Source organism: Arvicanthis niloticus, chromosome 4 (genome assembly GCF_011762505.2).
Source record: "Arvicanthis niloticus isolate mArvNil1 chromosome 4, mArvNil1.pat.X, whole genome shotgun sequence".
Classification (NCBI taxonomy): domain Eukaryota; kingdom Metazoa; phylum Chordata; class Mammalia; order Rodentia; family Muridae; genus Arvicanthis; species Arvicanthis niloticus.
This window is the reverse complement of record NC_047661.1, coordinates 119,924,949-119,932,091: the sequence shown is the minus strand read 5'-3', so window position 1 is coordinate 119,932,091 and position 7,143 is coordinate 119,924,949. Positions and strand designations below refer to the sequence as shown.

The following is a 7,143-nucleotide window of genomic DNA, read 5'->3' as shown; positions in this document are numbered from 1 at the left end:
CTCTCTCTTTCCCCCTCTCTTTCTTTCACGGTGTGTATATAATGTGAACACACACACATTTTTGTTTGCATGTGCAGAGGCCAGAGGATATCTATTTCTCTCTTCCCATCTTATTTTTTGAGACAAGGTCTCTCATTGAACCCAGAGCTCACTGGGTTAGCTGGACTGACTGTCCAGCAAGCTGCAGAGATCCTCTTATTTTCATGCTCCCAGGGCTGAGTGGATGAGAACCCTTTGACTCAAATAACAGCTTTGTCCTAGAACTTTGATACTCTGATTCTGCATTATGTCTGGAGAGCATCAGGTCAGAGTTCATGAATACAAATAGGAAGTCTTCAAGCATAGACACAATGTAGGGAGTACCCAGGACTCCAGGTGTTGAGAACATTTAACATACATTGAAGGAAGGAAGCCTGGAAATGAATGGTGCATTGAGATCCACGTGATACAATCACTTCCAGAAAACGTTTGAAAAATTAACCACTAGACACTTCGAAACTTTTTACTCTAAGAGTCTCACGTTCCAAAAAAAAAAAAGTAACTAAGGTGGTTCAAATATTGAATTTGCTTGCTATTTGCCTTGTATAGAGAACTGCTAGGAAATGTTTGATACTGAGACTGAGAATTATGGCATGTGCCAAAAGAATTTTAAAACTGAGATTTAACTTGTGATCTAATTAAACAATAAGACTTGACATTCTGTTTCCTCAATGTCTTCCGGGGGGCAGCTCAGCTTCCTGTGTCCAAACAGACCCAGGCCGAGGTCAAATGCCTGTGGCTGAAGTTGCTGAAACTCAGGCCTCTACTACTCTACTATCCTCCCTCCCTCCCTCCTCCCTCCTTCCTCCTCCTTCCTTCCCTCCTCCCTCCCTCCTCGCTCCCTCCCTTCCTTCTTCCCTTCCTCCCTCTCTTCCTTCCTCCCTCTTTCCTACCCTCCCTCTTTCACTCTCTCTCCCTTCCCCTCCCTCACTCTCATCTTTACTCTCTTCTATTGTCTCTTGTCTCTCCACTCTCATCTCTTTCCTCCTTCCTATAAAGTCATACATTAAAACAGGCCAGAGTCTGAATCAAGAGTCCCAAAAAACATATGAAAAAAAGCTTTCAACAATCATCTAAAAATACACGAGAGAAAATAGCATGCCACAGCCCACAGCTCTACCACGCTGAGCCCTAAAGGGAGGCAATAAAGAGGAGAGCTTGAACACGCATGGCCACAATGACAGGTGTAAAGGAGAAGGCGAAGGCATCAGAGAGATCCTCAAACCTCAGCTCCCACATGTGGAAACATCTGTTTGAATTGTGGCCACACCTGCTGGCCTGTTTAGAACAGAGGCTAGCTCAGTTTAGGAGAAACGCTTATCACCTATTGCAGGGACCACTTCCTGAAGGTAGTGGTGTCTCTATCCATTTTGGTATGAAGAATTTTTTTTAGAACCACTGTATATGCTTTCTTGAAACATCAAGTAAAAGTTGCTTTAGGGAATGGACATGTTCTCAGCAACGTTGGTGACATTTTTGCTTGTAACGTCTGAGAGCTCTGTCTTTGTGGTGATTTTTGGTACTGACAAATTTTCATCACAGATGCATTCAGCAAAATGGTGTGTTTTACACTGACAAAATTAGATGAGAAACAGATAATTGTTTGAAAAATAATTCTTCTTACGTGAAGTCTCCACAGTGTCAATTATGTCTGATCATCTCCAGAGAGAGCAGTGAGAGGAGCAGAGACCTGGCCCTGGCACTGAAGAGAGCAAACTGTCCTTTCTTCTTGATCCTGAGCTGGAGACCAACGTGATTACATGATCATGATCTTCACACACAGCAGTCTGCCTGTCATGTGTGTAGCTTTGTCAGTCAGCAGAATGCATTCTCAGACGTCTGTCATAATCATACTTGCATCTCAGAGTATCAGAGAGATGCTTTGTTAGGCAGGTAAGACCAACTCGTCCATTTGGTCTTCCTCAAAAGAATTCATTCACCTTCACATCTCCCAGACTCAGTCCTTTTCTTGTAACTTTTAATGTAGCAAACACTAGCCTCCCTGCCTGCTTCCTCGGGGATTTCTACATGGTTTAGTATAATTACTCCTGATGCCAGACCTTGTGTCTTATGAACAACTTTACAAAAACAATCAGGAAAGAAACAGTGTAGAAGAACCTTTCTCCCCTGCCTCACTGCTTCCTTCTTTCCTTTCTTTTTTTTCTTTTTTTTTTTTTTTTAAGATATAGTATCAAGGAGACAAGATAGCATTTTGTTCTCATAATGTGATGGACAAATCATATGGCTGGTCTATTAGGATGATGGATGGGATACATTTTAATAGGAAACATCAACGACAGCCAATTTCTCCTAGGCTGTCTTTGAAGCTGAATAGTCCCTGTATGGTCTAAATTTAATAGCCAAGGCTCTTAAGTTCCAAACTTTTCTTGATATGAAAATATTGATTGTTTTTTAATTCTGCCCCTCACACAAACCATTAGAATGTTAGCTCAGAGCACTTTTTATGGAGGAAAGTACCTGAAAATGAACTTTCCCCCCTATAGCAGAACTAGGGTCTTGCTTCTAACATCTACTCACTGCATTTTTTTTGACTGTGACTCTGATATTCCCTACAGTCTGCTTGTATTTCATAGAGACAGATTAACTCAACAGAATTCTTTTCATCCCACTCTATTTTATTATAGATCACATACGTGTCTTCCAATAGAGTTTTGCACAAAAGACATTTCTTGGCCATCTACTAATGTCCAGGATTTGTGTCTCTTGGCCTTGGGAAGCTTCATTTCTGTCCCTAAACTGTTCCCTGCTCACTGTGGGTACGACTTAAACAAAATGCAGTCTTTGTAAAAAGACATGTTGAGTGCTCTGCTAGTTACACATATAAAATTACTTTGGATGTTAAAAAATGGCAAATCAAGTAACTCATTGTATATTTTGTTTTATTAGAGGGAGAGTTGTATTTATTTTTATGTTGTGTATTGATGTTTTTTATACATGTATGTTTGCGTAGCATGCAGTAGCCAAGAAGGCCAGAAGAAAACACTGGATCCCAGGGAGCTAGAGTGTCAGTGGTTGTGAACTACCATGCTGGTGCTGGGAATTGAACTCAGGTCCTCTGCAACGGCAGCTAGACCTCTTAACTACTGTTGAAACACTTCGCCATCCACAATGCACATGTGGAAGATTCTTTTTTTTTTGTAAATATGTATGAATGTTTTGCCTGAATGCACATAAGTGCATCACATGTACTGATGTCTAAGGAGTCCAGAAGAGGATGTTGGATTACCTATAACTGGAGTTGGTGGTTCTAAGACACCATGTGGATGCTGGGGAAAACCCTGATCTTCTACAATAATGTAGGAAAGCAGAAGGTGGTATCACCCTTGAACTAATTCAGTATGAAGCTTGAGGCCTCTGGTTGAGACCATGAAGTCTGTGTGGCCTCACAGAATGGATCAATAAGTGCCCTTAACCACTGAGATATTTTTCTAGCCCCCATTTTATATTACTTTTTTCCCCTTCAGTGTAGGTCATAAGTAATAAACCACAATAAATGAGATAGCCCACTCTGGAGTGTGATCTAACTCATTCTGCCAAACAGTCTCAGTTGGTAAAGGTAGTGCCCCACTTCATTAGCTTTTGATAACATTGTATACTTCTAATCACAGTAGAACTGTCATAGCATTGTGTATTCTGAAAGTAGAACACTGAATCAAATGAGCCTGGTTTAAAAACTCAACTTTTCTTAGTCATATAATATTTTAAAAATTCTTAACCACCATGAACTTTGGTATTCCCAGATGTTGGATACTGAGAGACTTAAATGAAAGCCTTATTCCCAGGTACCACTGCTGCCAGTCACACTGGTATCAGCTGACATTCATTCTCGAAATGCGGCCACTTACTTTCAAATTATTCAGTAAGGCCTCACAGTGGCCCTCTGAGGTCTCTGTCACCTATGCTCCTACTTTAAAGAAGTGAAAGTACCCATGGAGACAATCCATCCTGTGAAGTCACATAGACTTCAGGGTCTCACCCAGAGGCCTCAGACTGAATCAGTTCAAGGGCAGTACTATCTTCTGCTTCCCTACATTATTGTTATACTTATGATTATTGATTATCTGGCTTCATTTTGTTAAAACCCTCAAGAAATGTGGAGAAACACAGTCAGTAAAACTGGAGAGTAAATATCTCAGCCCATTTGCAGTGCTGTAACAGAGTAGGAGACTGGCCACTGGGAAGGTATATTATTATTTTGGGGCAAGCATGAGAACCTGAGTTCAAAAGTACAGCACCCACATAGAAACATGGCAAGACTGTGATTCCATCCCTAGGAAGGCAGATACTTGTTGCTCTTTGACTAGGCCTCACATAACTGTTGAATTCCTTTAGCTCCAGGTTCAGAGACTCTGTCTCATAAAATAATAATGTCAAAAGAGTGACAGGAAAAAATTAACCTTGACATATGGCTCCTACTCCCACATGTGAGTACATATACATACATACAACACACACACACACACACACACACACACACACACATGTGCGCATATACACCACTGAAATTAAAATAAAGAATAAACAAATAACATGATAATGGATGACTTATGAAGAATGAGAATTTGCTTCCATAGTTCTGGGGACTTGAAGTACATGCCAAGATACTAACAGACTTGCTTTTGCAGCATGGACCCTTTTCTTCTTCCCTGATGGCTTCTTGTTACTGTGTCCTTTCCAGGGAAAGACTGTTGTGTCTTCACATGGCATAAAGCAGAAGAGAAATCAACCAAGCAGCTTGAAGCTACCCACACACTGATCCCCGTTGGCCTAAGCACCTTTACAGTTGCCACTTGATAACACTTTTGCATTGGCTGTTAATTTTCAACTCCTGGACCAGGGAGGTGACATATTGGAACAAAGACGTGAACTTTCTGAGTAAGTTCAGAGGTTTTCTAGTTTCCTGAAGGCTGAAGGAGACATCTATGATGTTCTGTGGTTTCATGAGAAGATATAAAAACTTATGTCCACTCCAGTTGGAGAACCAATGGCATATGAAGAATGATTCTACCAAACATAGCTCACTGAACCAATGAGTTTGCTGGGGCTGTGTGAGGGTATATGAATGGGGAGTTGCTTCCAGGAGCATGGTTGACTCAGCTTCAGTATTACAAAGCCCACACTAGCATAATGACATCTCATGAAAGCTAAGTGGCTGGAGGTTCCTGCCCAACTTGTAGGAATCTCTACCAGTCTCCTCTCCTCTAGTAATTACTTCGTGGAAAGGAGTCTTTCCAGTTTCAAGTGCTCCCCGAGTCTTCTAAATTCCATGAGATTCCCAAGTTCTCAGAGCCTCACTCTTCCCAGTCTTGCCCCCTTCACACTTTAGAGTAAAACTAGTATTTTGATCAGGTTTCTGGCATGGGCCGGATTCACAGTTTTCTAGTTGGTAATGAGTATATTTAGAATGATTTACTGTAGTTTTAGGAGATCTCATTCTTAGGATATTGACCAGCAAATAGCGATGACATAATGCCAATATGCATCTGTATAATTTCATACTATGGCTAATAAATGAAGGACACATTCCACACCTTTGTCAAAAGAAGGCTGAGAAAAAAAATTCACCCTGGGCCTAGAGACACAGCTCAGTGGAACAGAGCATATATTGCTTTTTACAGGGGACCTGAGTTTGGTTCCAAGCACTTATGCTGAGCCACTCACAGCCTCTTGTAATTCTAGATCCAGGGAACCCAATGCCTCTGGCATCTACACTCATGTGCACAGACACAGACACATAATGAAAAACCAAATATATCTTTTTTTTTTAAAGAAAGAAATGTCACTTTTAATGACTAACATGTCATGTTCTATCCATTTTGTATGCCCTTCATACTCCCTGTCTGCCTGATTATCCTTGTCCAAAGTAATATAAGTCTTATTCTAGAGAGATAGTTCCCTCTCCTTCCTTCTCCCTTGCTTGTACCCATCCTGATGGACCTATAGTAAGATGTAGGCTAATAAGAAAGGGCTGGACTCTTAATATCCCTTTCAAGGGCACATTCTCAATAATCTAGTATCTGTCTTCTAGACATCAACTGGAAAGAGTGTCACCATCTCCCAATAGCACCACAGGCTGACAAGCATGGTTTTAACAAGTGAGTCTTTGGGGACCCTTCATATACAAAATATAGGTAGTTTATCCATTAAGTTTTTATACAGTTCTCACAAATGACTTTGAAAGCATAGGCTATCTTATTTTCATTACTTCAGCCAGAGAATCTACATCTCCAAAATATTCATGAGTTAGTCCAGGATCTTATACCTTATTTGTGGTGGAAAACATACCACAACTGAGTTATCTTCAACTCAAAGCTGGTCTTCTTTCTAGCACATTAGATTTCCCCTGAAAAGACTGGGATCTTAATTACATCTTGAAAGGGAGGAACACAAAGGAATGTGAACAAAGTACAGCTGGTTTGGGAACGAGCTACAGGTCTCTAACCCTTTAGTGATTGTGGACAATAGCCTCCATTCCTCAATTTGGAGAACATACTCACCAAGAGCCAAACCAAGTCCCCTTGGGACATTCCTTCATTGTGGCTGGATTACATGAGCACACTTCTGTTATATCAGTCATACGCAATATTCAAATGCACCAAACATCATTTCATTGCCTCTCCTACTACTGCCTAGAGATGAGAGTTATTAATATGACCTCGCTTTTGGCAAAAAATATCATCATTCTCTTCACTTTGATACAATGAATCTACTTGTCAAATAGATATCAGTAAACAGAATTGTAGTGATTCATGTATGAATGTGCTATAGAAAAAATGTATTTTTATGTTTGCTTTAGGTCACTTAAGAGGTAGGGTCAGAGTGTTATCATGCACAATTATTTTTTAAACAGATTTTTCCATATTTACAAGATGAGTTTGGGAAAAGATTGGGAGTATATACAATACATCTTGAAGAAATTTTAAGTTTGTAGATACCCTATTGTGTATTCATATAATTAAATTGTCTAAATTCCTGCATACAAGAGGGCATTTACAGATTCTGTTGACATAATATCTTCTTCAAGCCTCTATTCAGTGTCACAAATATCTTAAACTCTAGAAATCCAGTACAGATGTCAAGGGA

At 40.2% G+C, this 7,143-nt stretch overlaps 1 non-coding gene across 1 annotated transcript; it reads right to left on the bottom strand.

Moving 5' to 3' along the window:
* Positions 1-3,522: 3,522 nt before the first annotated feature.
* On the bottom strand, positions 3,523-3,646 carry LOC117707964 (small nucleolar RNA SNORA4). Its single transcript, XR_004606702.1, has one exon. It is a non-coding gene; the product is annotated as a small nucleolar RNA SNORA4 (small nucleolar RNA).
* Positions 3,647-7,143: the final 3,497 nt, after the last annotated feature.